The sequence below is a fragment of the Diospyros lotus genome, chromosome 7 (assembly GCF_014633365.1).
Source record: "Diospyros lotus cultivar Yz01 chromosome 7, ASM1463336v1, whole genome shotgun sequence".
Classification (NCBI taxonomy): Eukaryota; Viridiplantae; Streptophyta; class Magnoliopsida; order Ericales; family Ebenaceae; genus Diospyros; species Diospyros lotus.
Window position 1 is genome coordinate 19,596,369 of NC_068344.1, and position 16,515 is coordinate 19,612,883.

A 16,515-nucleotide genomic window follows, 5' to 3' on the forward strand; every position below is an offset into this window, starting at 1 on the left:
TCGGCTCTGATATCATTTGTAACGTCCCGCTCGAGCTATAGGAAGGTCCGGAACAACTTACCCTGATGGGCCTACACGAACTTTCTAGGGGGGTCACCCATCCCTGGATTACCCTAGGTTAAGTACGCTTAACTTGGGAGTTCTTTGCCAACATTCAGCCCAAAAGGTATCTAGCTGGTGTTGTTTCCTTTCTTACACTATCCTCGATATATACTAACTTCTCTGGGCTCTCGGGGTATTACACGTGAACTCCAGATAGCAATTCCTAAAGCGGTCCTACAGCGGTATGCATACCGCTATAAGCCCGCTAGCCTTTTTCTTTGGCCTCTTGCTTTATCATCTTCCATTTTTTGGCTCTTGATAATATTTTGCTTTCTTTTGCATCGATACCCAACCTTGCCTCCAAGCTTTATTTCACTCCCATCATGCACCAAAATCACTCTTTTTGCTCGATGTCCGCTTTGCTGTAATGTGTACCTATTTTGACAATATTAAGCCCAAAATGAGTAGCAATCATGTTCATTGAATAATTAAATGCTAAGCTTGAACCACTAAATAATAGTACAAAATATGTTGATCAAATACCCCTAAACTTAGCCTCTTGGTCGTCCCGAAAAAGATTATCACTCACGCACACATTGGATAGCCTTACCATTAGTCTCAGATTTTGGTATGTTTTAAAATTCACAATAAGTTATCAAGTAATGCTTTACTATAGTTTTGGACTCATTCCATGCTTGATGTGTGTGTGTGTATAGTTGGATTCTTTATCATGCATTAGGTTGTTGCTACCCAACCCCTCAATGGTCATGTTTTCTTTTCCCTCTTATGACTTGCACTCCACCCTAAAACTTAATACTTTTATTCAATCCCTAGGTATCCTATGGTTACTTTCAATTCTCTCTTTTTTTTTTTTAAGTTTAGTTGGGTCTAGCTAGAGATAATGCTACCTCAATTTGTGAAGATTCTCCTTAATTTTGAGTGCTTTGACATTCCAATCTCTACCAAGCAGTCAAACCCACTAGTTTTCTTCATCCCTCACAATATAAGTGTCAACACAATCATCTTCTTTTTTTTTTTTTTAGCAAAGCCTCTCCCCATTAAGCTTTCTAGAAGAATCTTGTAGCGAGCTTTCAACTGATGACTCCCAAGTCAGATGACCTTAGGGCACTAGGTGTTGAGACACCCCTACGGACTTAATCACCCGATTCAACTAGGCTACGAAGAGAGGTGCATAATATATATACAAAATGATTGATATAGTGTGCATGACATAACAATAGAGGAAAAAGATTCCTAGCCTTTGGTCATTGCTTAGCTTCTGTTAGTTTGTCTACACACCACACAAATTTTAAACATGCACGGAATCAACACATTCCTCAATAGACATTACCACAGCTTGACCTTTCCCAAACTTCTTCTTCTTCTTCTTTTTTTTTTTTTTTTTATGTGAGTTACAATACTAAGTCAAAGGGGAGAGTCCGCTAGTCATCTAGGTAAATGTATTCAACCTATGCAATGTGTCACCCGACACATGTGCTCAATAGAAGTTATCACACGGACATATGAGTAATTCAAACAATGTGAAGGACATCACTATCAACTACTCTGTGAATCATAAAAATACCATGTAGTGTTCATCATTGCTGGCAGAGCTATCCAACCAATTTTTTTTTTTTTTAAATGGCTACAACTAAGTAGGCTAACACATCATGCATGATTGGATCATCAAAACCCTCCCCCCAAACTTAAAATGAGCCATTGTCCCAAGGGCTCGAAAGGTATTAAAAAGGAAGGAAGGTACCTGGGCAGAAGAATCGGTGCAGTGATGGCCGGAGTAAATCAATGGTCTTCCGAAGGTGGCGGCGGCTGGGATCAGAGTAGCTGGGCAAACATGGATCTCACCTCCTCGTGCTAGGTACGAAGGTCGGCTCTGAGAACATCCAGGCCTGCTTGCAACATGTGAAATTGCCGATCTTGCTCCTCTCGATTTTCTTGAATTTGTGCTTGCATGGCCTCTAATGTGGGGCCAAAGTTGACACCTCCAGGTCGGCGTTGGGGTGGTGGTCTCACTGCCGGTGGTGCTTCGGGTTCCATGTACTCCTCGACTTCATCTTCTTCCTCGGCCTCTGCTGCTGTATCTCGCATTCAAGTTGCATGTCGGGGCTAGGCAATCTGAGTCTGGGACGATAGTGTAGAGATTGATTAGTACGGGTTTCGTCCGGTTGAGCTCAGATGTGGATGTAGGAACTTTGGCTTGCTTGCACAATGCCGAGATGAACGCTGGAAAGTAAATCCTCTTCTTACTACCCTTGGTTAAGGTGAGGGCGACGATTTGTTGGAAGATATGCTCACCAAAATTCAAATCATGTCCAGTAACCAAGGCATAAAGCAGCTGCATCCGTGGAGGGTATATCTCAGTCATGTGTGAGGATGGAGCGATGTTGGAGGATAGGATGTAATGGAACATCTTCGCCTTGAGGTTGAGCTCGTTATGGAGCTCCACATTATGGCGTGGCCACACCGGTGGAATGTCTTCATTGAAGCAAATACGAGCCACTTGATTCTAGTCATCTATGTCCGAGAGATCTGTCCCTAATGGTACTTGATAAAAGTGCTGAATGACGTCAGGATTGAATGGTACCCACACTCCTCGCATATATGTATGGAAAGCATGAGCTTCCTCATCTTCATCGTCACCTCCAAGGATGTTATCATTGAAATTGGCAAGGAATTCTCGAACCACGGAGGGATAAATCTTGTGAGGCTTGGCACAAAGCTTGCTCCACTACTGGCATGAATTACTTCAGAAACACCGGTGATCTCAATGCTAGCAAGGTCAACTTCCCGCTCCCTGTGGAAAGGCCATGACTCTATCACTCGGGTGCTTTCTTTAGCTTTGGTAGTGAGGTAGATTGGATATGAGGGAGGATTAGCTCGCGGTCGTTTGGAAGTGTTGGAACTCATTGCAATGGCTTTACCCTTGTTTGCAACTGGAGTGTAGCGAGTTTTGGGTGCCATCTTTGCTTAGGCCCGTTCCTGGAAGCACAAATCCAACCATGAGAATGGAAATGAATAAGAGAGATAAGCAATGATTTCTTTGTTTGTTTGTTATTTATTTATTTATTTATTGTTTGATTTATTTATTTTGTAAGAAATAAATGTTTTAGAGAAGCCAAAGGTGCCACAAGATCCCCCCAAACTTAACTCATTCCATGTCCGCAATTCATAGTGTAATGTGTGTGAAAATGTGTGGTTGGGGCATTTTAGCGAACACTTGGTGGGCATGCTGAAAGAGAAGAAGGCAAATAGGGCTTAGGATATACTGAAATTCCTCAAATTAAAGCACACTAAACAGCCACCAAAAACACCAACCACAACATCTTTTCTCCCATGCACAAATCAACTCAACATCCATTTCCACAAGAGAGTATCAAATCGCACAAAAACATTAAAATGATTACACACATACCTTAAATGAGGAAGTTGGAGAGAGAGGAGAAGGGATAACTTGGGAAAAATGGGATGGGAGCAAGCTGGAAGAATAGTGGGTTGCTAGGTGAAGTTTGGGGTGAGGGGACTTTGAGAGGGAGAAGTGGAAGAGAGAGCAGGAAGGGGGAAATCAAAAGGCAGGAGGTCGGCCTTAATAGGCCGACCCGTACCGTGGTGCGGCCGCGGCTTACTCGCGAGCCACTGCAAGCATGCTGTGGCGCGAGCTGGCTGTGGTATGCATACCGCGTCTTGCCTGCGAGCAGTAGAGAGGCTGCTGCCTCGCGCTACGGCCGCGGTATGCATATCGGGCCAAGGCGCTAGCTGCCCCCCTCTGATTTTTTTTTCTTTTTTTTTTTTTATTTTCATTGTTATGGCCTAGGCTCTAAGTGATAAACTCTCCTAACCAAGGCACTCACTAACTGAGAACCTAACACTCTCAAATAAATGCAAAATAGGGAAAATGAAATAAACAACAACAAATAAAGAGGAAAGGATAGAAAATTGGATTGCCTCCCAAAAAATGCTTGTTTAGAGTCATTAGCTTGACTGTGCTGCTGCTCATTCCGGATTGCTCAATTCGGTGGATGTCTTTTCCTTGGAAAATTCCTCCCCTAGATATGGCTTGAGTCGCTGTCCATTCACCTTAAAAGTACCCTTGGTGTCGTGAGTGACATCAACAGCGCCATGTGGATAAACTTTGACAACAGTGAACGGCCCAGACCACCTTAAGCGCAACTTGCCTGGAAATAACTTGAGGCGTGAGTTGAATAACAACACTTTTTGCCCCACCTCAAATTACTTCCAATGAATGTGATGATCATGCCATTTTTTGGTTCGCTTCTTGTATAACTTGGCATTTTCTCATGCCTCCAACCGAAATTCATCTAATTCATTTAGCTGCAATAACCTATTTTCTCTGGCCTTCTTGAAATCAAAATTTAGCTTTTGCACTGCCCAATAGGCTCGATGCTCCAACTCAACTGGTAAATGACATGCTTTTCCAAAGACAAGATGATATGGTGACATCCCAAAAAAGGTATATACGGCTGGGTTTAGTTGGCTTACTTAACCCGCCCTGGGTTTAGTTTGCAAACTAAAACCGATTATAAATGTTCTACTCTTCTTTTCTTTTTATCCTACTAATCTATGGGTTCCATTAGCACTAAAAAGATCTTTGGTAACGTTCTTTAGGTTAATTGAATTAATTTAGAATGCATAACAAAATTGAGTGGTAGGCTGTTATATATATATGTGTGATTCATAACATGATCAACTCTTCTAACTTATTAACCATATGAACATTGGACCAAAATGATATGAAATGCGATTACATGAAAAATGAAAAACGTAATTCTTGAACTATAAATTATAATTTTGAGCCTGTTGATTCACTAGGAACACCAACCTCCACAAAAGAAAAAAAGAAGAAGAAGATATATACGTTCGGGTTTAGTTTGCCAACTAATTAAGACCGATTATTAATGTTCTAATGTTCTTTTCTTTTCTTCCTACTAATCCGTGGGTTCTATTAGTACTAAAAAAGATCTTTGGTAACATTCTTCGGGGTTAATTGAATCTAGAATGCACAACAAAATTGAGTGGGAGGCTATTATATATATATATATATCTGTGTGTGTGATTCAGAATTGATCAAGGGTTCTAATTTATTAACCATGAACATTGGACTAATATGATATGAAATGCGATTACATAAAAAATGAAAAACATAATGCTTGAACTATCATTTGTTTGGTGCGGGGTATGGCCTACCTAAGGTTGTAGGATTTTCATTTTTCTGTTAATATAATTCTTACTTACAGATATTGAATTGGTACCAAAATTATGGTTCTGTTATATTTACATAAAAATTCATCATTCTTAGGCACCACACAAAACTTAGGTTTATTTACATTGTTTTCAAATTTCTTGGAGATAAATTGAAAACAATTTAGGATAAGCACGATGATTTTATAAAAATGTTCAAGATATTTTAGACTCCTTTCAAGCGGTTGACCTCTCTCAACTTGGTGTGATTTTAAAAGTCAGTCCGAATATACGATCTCAGCTTGGTTGACCTCTCTCAGCTTGTGTTGACCAACTTTATATAATTTCCTTTAATGATTCAACAACCCTAACGAACCAAGAAAAGGTCTGGGTTTTGGAATTCTAATATTCTGACTGATATTATGATCGATGGTAAGGCTAAAGGGTGAGGGAAATTAAGGCTAAGGGAACAAGAAAATGTCTGGATTTCGGAATTTTAGGGAAGAAGAAAAGCTATCTCCTTATATATATGTGTGTGTGTGTATCATCCTGTCATGCATATAGGATAATCTTTAATTAAGTTGTTTTTGATTAGTTATACGATCAAAAAGATAATAAGAGGAAATATACATTATCATGTGAATTAGACTTTTTTTTTAATATTAGAATTTTTAAAATGAGAAACTTCATTATTAATTATCTTTTAGGATTACAAATTTTTCCCAAACTTTAAGATATATAGTTTTCCATATTGCTGTTCAAACTGCATTATTATGTCATAATAAATTAAGTAGAATAAATGCTATGTATCTGCTTATGATAAAACATATGATATAAATTCACAATGCATATGAATTTATGCATTGTGAATTTTAATCCAAGTTCGGAAAAGCTGTGTTAGATTTATTTAGAGTAGAGGTTTTTATGCATTAGAGACTGGAATAGTGATTCTTATGCATTTACTATCAACATTCAAAATTTATTAGCATGAGACTGACTAACAGTAATAAATATTTAAAATGTATTCTATAGGACTCAACTTCGATTCGCATACCAACCTTTCAATCTTATTTGGTATGAGAGAAGGAAAAGCTTTTTGGGCCAAGCTTGACAAAAGATATGCCATGTGTTTAAATTAACAATCAATAAAGATATAATCAATACAGAAAAAAGAAAGAGGCTGCGCCAATAAGCGAGAGGCTGCCTACGTACCCCAAAGTAATTAACCTGGGGGATCAAGCCTCACGTAGTTCTTTCTATCATCTAAGTTTTAGACAATTAATTATGAATTGTTTCTCGGCTCCTAATTCCTCCCCTAACAACTATGACTTCTCCATGCTAGCTGCTGTTGATTCTAGGCTGATTCTTGCGTCTTGGAAGTTTTGGGGGATCAATTATTCGAATCATCTTCCTTGTTTTCTCATTCTCAGCTTCTTCATACCGCAGACGCAGCTTCTTCTTGGTGGCTTCCAGTTTCTGCTCCAACTCCTCGTAGTTTAAGCAAGATGGCGGCTTACTCTGTTTCGCTGCAGGCATTGTAACTGAGTTGCTCATGGTGGTTTCCTTCTTCGGCGGCTGATGAATTTTCTTCTTTGTATTTTCAACGTCATCTTGTACGAGCTGCTTCCTCTTGGTCATTGGCCGAACATCCTCCATCTCTGGCTTAACGGTTTTCGGGTTTTTATCATCCTGATCAGGTGCCGCCGGTTTGTCGCGCCTTGCAGAGCATTTAATCTTGATTATTGGGCGAGGCCCTCTAGCACACTCACAATCCGAGCCTTTTAACCCGTCGCTGACTGCAGTAGTAGCGATCTTGCCAAGGCTTCTCCCTTCTTCAAGAAAGGCGCCAGAAGCGTCCTGGGATCTTGGCCGGTTTTGGTTCTGGTTCTTGTTCGTCTTGGAGTAAAGAATCCCGGCGATTGCGTCCCTTCGTTGAAAGAACTCGTCGGAATGAGAGCATGAAGCAACGGTGATGGACCATTTGATAATCTTGAAGATGTCCACGCCGGTGGTTTCGAAGTAGTCGCGCCAAGCATTAATATCTCTGTCCATGATCTCTTGCACTTGCTTTCGAATGTTAGCCCTGAACTGAAGCACGGAATAAAATATAAACTCCCGGTGTGTGTATATATAAGCCGCTTTCAATTTTTATTATTTATCTTTTGTTAGAATAAAATATAAACTCCCGGTGTTTGTATATATCTTTTGTCAAATCAAATAAAAAATTATAATATTTCACGCGCCATATCTTATTTAGTACAACAAAATAAGTTTTTTTTACCAAATATTGTTTTTGGTTATCAAAATTTTATCTACCCTATAAATTTCATAGTCACTTTAAATGAGTCAGATTTTTTGTCACTAAATATAGTTTTTCACTACAAAATTTTATCTAGATTCTAAATTATGTAGCAAAAAAATAAGATTTTACTACAAAATTATTAAATTGTACTTAAAAGATGAATTTAATTTTTTTTCAAATTAAAAATTAAAATATAAAAAATTAATGAGAATCATTCCGCCTAAAATATACCCACATACATTTCAAATCCTGCACTTTTCAGACAGAAAAGGCAATCCTTATACAGGACCAAAGAACATGTAGTCAATTTTTTTTCATATAAATACCCCACATTTTAATATTTAGATTACTCACATAATTTAGTAGGCAATATTTATCACCACATCATATTTTGGGCTCTTCTGACTCATCATAAATCCCACATCTTAATTTTTCGACCTAATGGATTAATTAGATCCTATCTTGCTCAAATCCTATACTTTTCAAACTCATTGAACACTGTCTCATTTTCTGATAAATAGGAGAGTCAAATAATTTTTAAAATAATTTTTGAAAAATATTTAGCTTGCATATATCAAATAATACAATTATGCATTCATTAAAAAATATTTAACATCCCATATCAATGTCCAATGCAAATTACCACATAACTATCAACATTTACGCACGTAAAATAAGTTGTCTAGATGTTGCAGTATGTTGTCTTGGGAGAGAGTGTTAGAGTGTCCCGATGCATAACCAAACTACCTCTAATTCTATGTTCGTTTCTTTTAACGTTGTTAATATTGTTTTCTAAAATATATTTATATGCATTTAAAAAATCCAAATTAAATGAATATTAGCCGGATTCACTTGCACGTACAGAATGAGGCATCCAAATCCAAATCCTTGTGCAAACCCACTCCACAGAATTAAGCCTTCCAAATCCAAATCTTTCATTTCTTCCCGTCAAATCCAACTCTCTCATGATTAATCACATGTTCAAACCCATGCCACGCACTATTCTGTGCAAACTCTCCCCTAATTCTTCACCATTACCTCCTCCAGCAGCATCTCCACCATCTCCTGATCCGACTCCAACAGGTTCCTCAGCAACCAAAAAAGACAGTTCGAACTGTCCTGATCCAACTCAACATACGTCAATCCTGTTGGTGCTTTTCCTTGGCATAATCATCTCTATGTCCATAATTGAATATTATATAAATTGATTTTAGTTATTCTCGTGTATATATATATATATACACGCTCGCACAAGGACATTTATCATCATTCTTGTATATTCATTGATGCCACAATTATACTTTCTGAGTGCCATCTTACATGGCACTCCATATGTTTGCTATTTCCTAGTTAATGACTGCCATTTTAGTTTCTCATACCCCTACCCAAAGCCCTATTTCTAAATTCCAGATGCTGTTTAAACTGAATTGAGGGATCGAATTTAGAGAAGACAAGGGCATGGGAAATTAAAACCTAAACCCTAAGAGTAAGAAAGTTTGAAGGAAATTATATAAGCTAGTTGATTAATTAGTTGGGAAATAGTTCAATTTATTGTTTGATTAGGCAGTTATTTTGGCCGCATAAATTGATTCACTGACTAATTAATTGTCGATTAATCTTGTCTAATCAATTGGTTCAGTTCCATTTTTTTGGTTCTGTTATAGTTTTACTTGGGGGGCTATTTTGTGACTATAATGGATTTTCTGTTTTGGTATTATTATTATCCATAAGATATGTTCCACCTCTTCTTAAAAAACAAATTGAATGTACCAATAAATGTTTAGTAAAAAATTAAGTCAAAGAATAAAATCTAAGTGTCCATTTTGCTTTAGGATAAGTAATAAACAAAGCATTGTATTTTAGTTTAATACTTTTTCCTTGATACATATATATATATGGGGGATAATTTGAACCTACTTACTTCTTCATACCTTTTGGAACAATTTGATACTAATCTGATGATCTAGACACATTTTCTATTTTCTTTTACTTATTTGATATACTTGATTTGTAAACTCTTTTGCGTAATCAACAAGTTACCACCAAATTTTAGCTGCCAATTTTAATATACTATACACACACATACAGATTATTGTTCCTAAGAAGTTTTACAAGAAATTAACCTAATATGATAGTGATTATTGTGTGGCTAATTCTTTTGGGCAGCCAAGCCCAAGACAATAACTGTGATTTGCCATCATATTCTACTCAAGAAATTAATAAACAAGACAATAACTTAAATTTTGAATGCTAAAACTTTTTATCTGATTTGTGATGTACTGGATGAATCTATGTGTGTCTTTATGGAATTATTTTATGCAGAGAGAGTTCTAATTCTACCTGCGAAAAAGCAAAAACAAAATGGGGTCAATTGACCCCCACTAAGCAAAAAATAATTATAAATTTTCAGTCTATTTCTTATGAGTATTGTCGAGCAGTTCAATTATTATGTCATGTACCTGAATTTTGGAAGCTTTAGATTTTATTAACAACTGGAAAACTATTGTCAAAACTATGTTAACATGCCATGCTATGCTCGTTTTTATTTTATTTTAAAATTTTTGTGGCATGTGGGTATATATTTGTCAATGATGGCAGTCTTCTATTAGCACATATTTGAAATTTTTATGAACGAAAGTGTTAAAAATAAGTGTACATTTTATATATTATTTTTAAAATTTTTTAAACTATATTAATTATTTTTTTATTTTTTAAAATATCATAAACTTCTTTTACATTTTGACTCTAGTGAATAATTCCTCATGATAAGTGATTTGAATGCAATTCTATTCCTTTTCCTCTTCTTGACATAAATTCTTCAATTGTACACTATGTTGGAATTGGTGGTTTTGTGGTGTTGTGTGACAAATGATTGGCTCAAATTCTTTGTAGTTGGTGGGTGGATTTAGGTAGAGAGAGTCATCACTGGACTAGTTTGGTAAAGCTATATCTAAGCTATGAATATGGTTTGTTATCTTTATTCGAATTATTAATAAATCTATCACATTGAAACAAATTATATTAATTTGCCTGATCTTTTGTTTATTTTTGCTTTCAAATTATATTAATCATAAGTAACATAGCTTTAATCTACAGTTTTTTGTCCATCTCTTACAGAATGTTAGCCACAATGTGAACTGAAGCCTTGAACAGAAGAAACTCTCTTTCACTGATATTCTTATTGATGGTAAAAGCTATATCTCCTTATATATATATATATATATAATTTAGTCTCAATTAGATAAGAAAAATTACAACTTTCAGATTAAAAATTATTACGAAAATGATGAAAATATCACTGTTAAAACAAAAGTAAATATAAAATTGTAACTTTGTCTTTATTAACTAATCTAATCTATGGATTGAATTGGGACCAAAGTTGTGGTCCCTTCATATTTACATAAAAATTTATCACTCTTATGCACCAGACAAACTTAGGTTTATTTTCATTGTTTTCAAATTTCTTAGAGATAAACTGAAAACAATTTATGATAACCACGATGATTTTACAAATGTTTTCAAGATATTTTAAACTCCTTTCAACTAGTTGACTTCTTTTAGCTTGGTGGAATTTTAAAAGTCAGTCTGAATGTACTACATACATTACCAACCCTATATAATTGCCTACAATGATTCAACAACCCTAAGGGAACAAGAAAAGGTTTGGGTTTTGGAATTCTGATATTCTGATCAATGGTAATATAAGGATAAATGCTGAGGGAAATTAAGGCTAAGGGAACATGAAAAAGTCTGGGTTTTAGAATTAAGGGAAGAAGAAAAGCTATCTCTTTATATACATATATATATATATATCATCATATCATATAGATAGGTGTAGGACCCAAGGGTATAGTAGTAATAGATAATAGATGAATTCCTTTGTTTGTATTTGCTATTAGTTTGGATTGAGCCAGTTGTACTTAGAAGTAGTTGTAATTGTACCTAAAAGGCAACAACCATCAGTTATAATTGGTTTGAATATTTGGTAGCCTTATTGACGCCAAATCATTGCTATCTAGATCAGTATATAAGAGTAATCCAACATAATTCGGGGGCATGAATGAACACATTTGAAACACTTCTGATTTCTCTCCTCCAAACTCTCTCTCTCTTTCTCAATCTTTCTCTCCCTCACGTCTTGTTCTTTTGATTCTTGCTATTCTTCTTCTAAATTTTCCCCTCATTCTTCCAATTTCCAATCCAATCCCCCTTAGGTAAACCCGAGGTACATGATAATTGGTATCAGAGCATCGTTCCTCGACGATTTTCTTGTTGATTAATTTCGACAGAAATCAACGACTGCTATCTAAACTACTGTCCAATGCAAGGAGGATTGATTCTCAGAGTTTGAAGATGACTACAAAAACCAAAAGCAGTAGGAGAATTGATCGAACAACTGAGTCGATCAATTATAGTGGGTGTGAGCTTTAGGTGGAGCGAATTGAATTCAAGGGAATTTAGTTCCAGTTAATCTGACAGAGGAGTGGCTCTCGGCTTGAGAAATCTATAAGTGTCGCTCGATCAAGGGAGGCAAGTAGCCTAGGCAATTTTCGATCACCTCATGGTCGGCAATTCCAATGGTGGATTTTGGGCATGATTAAGGTATAGATTGTGAAGGTGATGAAAGCAACCTCGATTATGGAAGAAAAACGGAAGGGTCAATTATTGAAGGTGGAGTAGTAGGTTGATTCGCTGCTATTTTTCCGAGCCGCTACAGTTGTGATAATGTAAATGACTTGTGGGACTTGGGCTTTTCTTGTTTTGGGCTTAGGCTTTCTTTGTTTTGGGTTTAGGTCTTCCTTGTTTGGGCTTACAATCCATATATTATATATATTATATATATTTTTTATTTTATATATATTTTTATATTAATATTTTTAAACCTGCGCAACCACAAAGTACATAATAGTATTCAATTTAAACCATTTTAAGATCAAAATAAGGGTGAAATTATAACAAAATTTTTACAAAATTGATCATTAATCACTAGCTTGCAAAGAAACTACAGCTAAGCCGTTATTTGAGCTTTCCTTGATAGAACTCATTTTCATACGATAATTTATTCATTTGATTTAAAGATTTGTTATAACAATTCGAGCCCAAGCCCAAATTTTGTCTTACTTCCTGCCAGCATTCGGTACTCTCACACCGGGCTCCTACTTATGTGTTTCCTGACTATCCATCATCAATAAAATTAGAAGTAAAAGCATTATTCATCCTGAAGACTATTTTATCTTGAAGCATTATTCATCTTGAAGAATATATTTTATCCTAAAGCATTATTCATCCTGAAGACTCATCCTTTATCTCATAAGTTATTCAGCTCCAATTCTCTCTTTTATCGTGTTGTCTACTGTCCTTGGGATCAAATAAGGGTAGAGGTCAGTTCGACACGTCCAAACCTTGAGTCATCTCGGTCCAAACCGTGCTTCGTGTATCAAACCGATACGGTCAATCGTCATCAATAAAATCAAAAGTTGAAGCATTATTCATCCTGAGGACTCATCCTTTTTCTCATAAGTTGTTTAGCTCCAATTTTCTCTTTTATCGTGTCATCTACCGTCCTTGGGATTAGACAAGGGCGGGGGTCAGTTCGGCATGGCCGGACCTCGAGTCATCTCTATCCAAGCTATGCTTCGTGTATTAAACTGAAGCGGTCAGTCCACCCCCAAGCTCTCGGGTCTACCTCGGCAGGCGGACCTTAAGGCCTTGCCTCTTTTTTGCCATGTCGTCTATTGTTCTTGGGATCAGACAGGGGCGGGGGTCAGTTTGGTGAGGCTGGACCTCGAATCATCTCCGTGTATCAAATCAACGAGGTCAATCTGTCCCCAAGCGCCTGAGTCTACCTCAGCAGGCGGACCTTGAGGCCTTGCTTCTCTCTTCAAACCACGCCTTGTATCAAACAGGCACAAATGGGCCTCCAGTCACCTTGGTCTCATTTAAGCTATGCCTTATTAGGCACCAACAGACCTTGAGTTAACACTCGGTCTCATTCAAGCTATGCCTTATCAGGCACCAACAGACCTTGAGTTAACACTTGGTCTCATTCAAGCCATGCCTTCTAACAGGCACCAAAATACCTTAAGTTAACACTCGTTCTTATTCAAGTTATGCCTTATTAGGCACCAACGGACCTCGAGTAACCTCAGTCCTATTCTAACTATGTCTTATATCAAACTGGTCCGACCTCTTTGGCTTAGCTGGCATCTCATTCCAAATTACCTTAACGAACCTTGAGTAACCTCGATCCCATTCTAACTATGCCTTGTATCAAATAGGCTTGGCCATTTTATCTTAGCCTACATCTCATTCTGAATCACCCAAGTCTATCCCGATTGCTAGCCTTTCCTTAGGATATGGATTCAAACAAATACTATAACAAAGCAAAGCAAGAACAGAGAAATTCAGAAGCTATGAGGTATTCAAAAAATCCTTTATTTCATTGTTTTACAAGGTTTACATTCTTGATAATCAAAGACATAACCAAATAAAACAACCTCTACCACTACGACACTAGCCTTCTATCTTATGATAATCAACTTACAACACAATGAGGACACAGTTGTTGAACATGCTTCCTCCATGCCATTAGTAAAGCCTCCCGCAGCACCTCATGGCAAGTCGACACCCCAGCAGGAAGCCTTGTTGTGTATAAATGTTAGAAACGTTGGGTAGGCCCAAAATGATCGTAGATCGATAGACCGGAGTGGCAACAACTCCCAAGGTAGAGGAAGGAGGTCACCAATCATCTGCCCTAGCAGAGGGAGCTACTTGAAGAAGTGCACGGTAATAGGAGATCCGCAGGAAGGCAAGAGCGAAAGGAAGGAAGCAAGAGCGAAAGAAAGGAAGACAAAAGCAGAAGGAATGAAGGGTAGAGCAACAGAGGGATGAACTAGAAGAGGACTGAGGCCACCCATTCTAATATCACTCTAGCTTGAAACCACCCATTCTAGTATCACCCTCGCCCAAACATGCTTAACTCCAGGTATGGAAACCCCGGTCGATCCTATAACATCACCAACGGAGACGTTACCATCGACTGGTAAGACCTCGTGTTGAATCAAAAATCTCATCCCTCAAAACCCAATAACTTTAAGACTTCCTAGAAAATAGAAAGAAACTAAGAATGACTATAAGGTGTGCGGGAATAAGGCGGAATCGTCCCATTTTATTGACATCATGAGGCACATCCAATGGCCCAAAGTCGTTCACCATCACCCTTGACGCGATCTTGTCGCGTGTCTCGTCATTAATGTCTCACACCCAGCAGACAAAGAATTGCTATTACGATGCAGTCACGTGTCCGGATAGTTATTATCCCAACAAATGCGTCATAGGCAAATAGTGCACCTTGTGTTGAAAAACTTTCACTCACCTTCGTGAACGCGCCTCTTAGGGAAGCGACACACCCTAAGTTCAAAAAATGTTGCCTCATTGCAGAGTCCGACCTAACTTCAGCTACCTAGAGAACCTTCATCCGCCTAGGAATGACCACAAATCAACCCTGATGTCGACCTCGGACATATCAAAAGCCTCAGCTCGTCCATTTGTCCTGGCCAAGTCCAAACACCAACTCGGCTACAAACCCCGGCTAAGCAACAAATTCACCCAGCTCTTTTTTTTAGCTTGAATGCTTGCTTCTCAAACATCTAACCTGGGGGGTTATGGACAGTACCAGCCCAATCTCGACCTTCGACCCATGATCCAATCTCGGCCCTAGGCTTTGGCCCAACCCTGACCCTGTGTTAGCCTATAATAACATCATTACCGCCATACGTTGGATACTCATACGCCTACTTAAGATCCCATCCTCATTAACGGCATATCCCATCCTCATTAGTGGCGAATCCCATCCACATTAATGAGGGTCTCGTCGGCACCATGCCACTATCAGGGAGCCCCATCGATGCCAAATATTTAGTCCCATCACCCTACAACGCATGACACATGCATACAGAAACATCTATTCTCCTTCTTTATAGACCAACTCTATCAAAAGCCCAGGTATGTTATTTCTAGGCTACAACACTTTTCCAATTTACTCTCTTACTTACTTGAGTATCGAATTACTTGCAGGGGCCAGCCACCCCCTAGAGTCTGTTCCCTACCGTCACGAGCTCATGTCCAACCACCCCATTTTGGGTCGGAATGAACAAAGTCGATATCTCTACAACAAAATTAGGATGTGGTGATCCCTCGCCTACGCAGATTTCTCGAGGATATTAGGAGAGCAGGATAAGATGCTTAAGATATCTAATGGTACCCATTAAATCCAAGGCTGGCTTAAGAAGATTTGTGGCCCCTATGTAAGAGTCACTTTAATGGCCCTTTAATAATATAAATAAATATTAAAAATTATTTAATTTTTACTTTGCTTATTTTTTGAGATGCAAAAACTCTAATTAAATTTTTGTATTCAATTTCAAAAAGTAAATCTTTTTCAATCGAAAATATATATAATAGAAAAAGATCTGAGAACATAAGAGTAGAATAAGTCAAAAATTGGAAAGTCCATAGCTAGATCTTGCACATTAAAAATTCATTGATTTACTTTTGTTTTTGTTTTCTTTAATGCCCAAATTAATGCAGATTTAATTTTTGCTATCCAAAGAATCATTTTATCAAATTGTCCTCCTAAAATAACATCATTTCTTATCTTTTTTTTTTCCTTTTATTGTGTTACTGGTTTATCCCTCACTATTCATTACATAACATTAAAAAATTATTTGTGGACTTCTAGAGTTTGGGGCATTCCTATCTAAATGGTATCCTACTATTTATTATTTAATATTAAAAAATGATCCATAGACTTGAAGAGTGGGGGTCTCCTCGTCCAAGTGGAATAACAAAATAAATAAATCTGAATGCAATCAAAAATCAACATAAAATAGAATTAATAATTTTATATTTCAAAAAATAAAAATAATAATTAATTAATGATATTGGTACCCTCATTT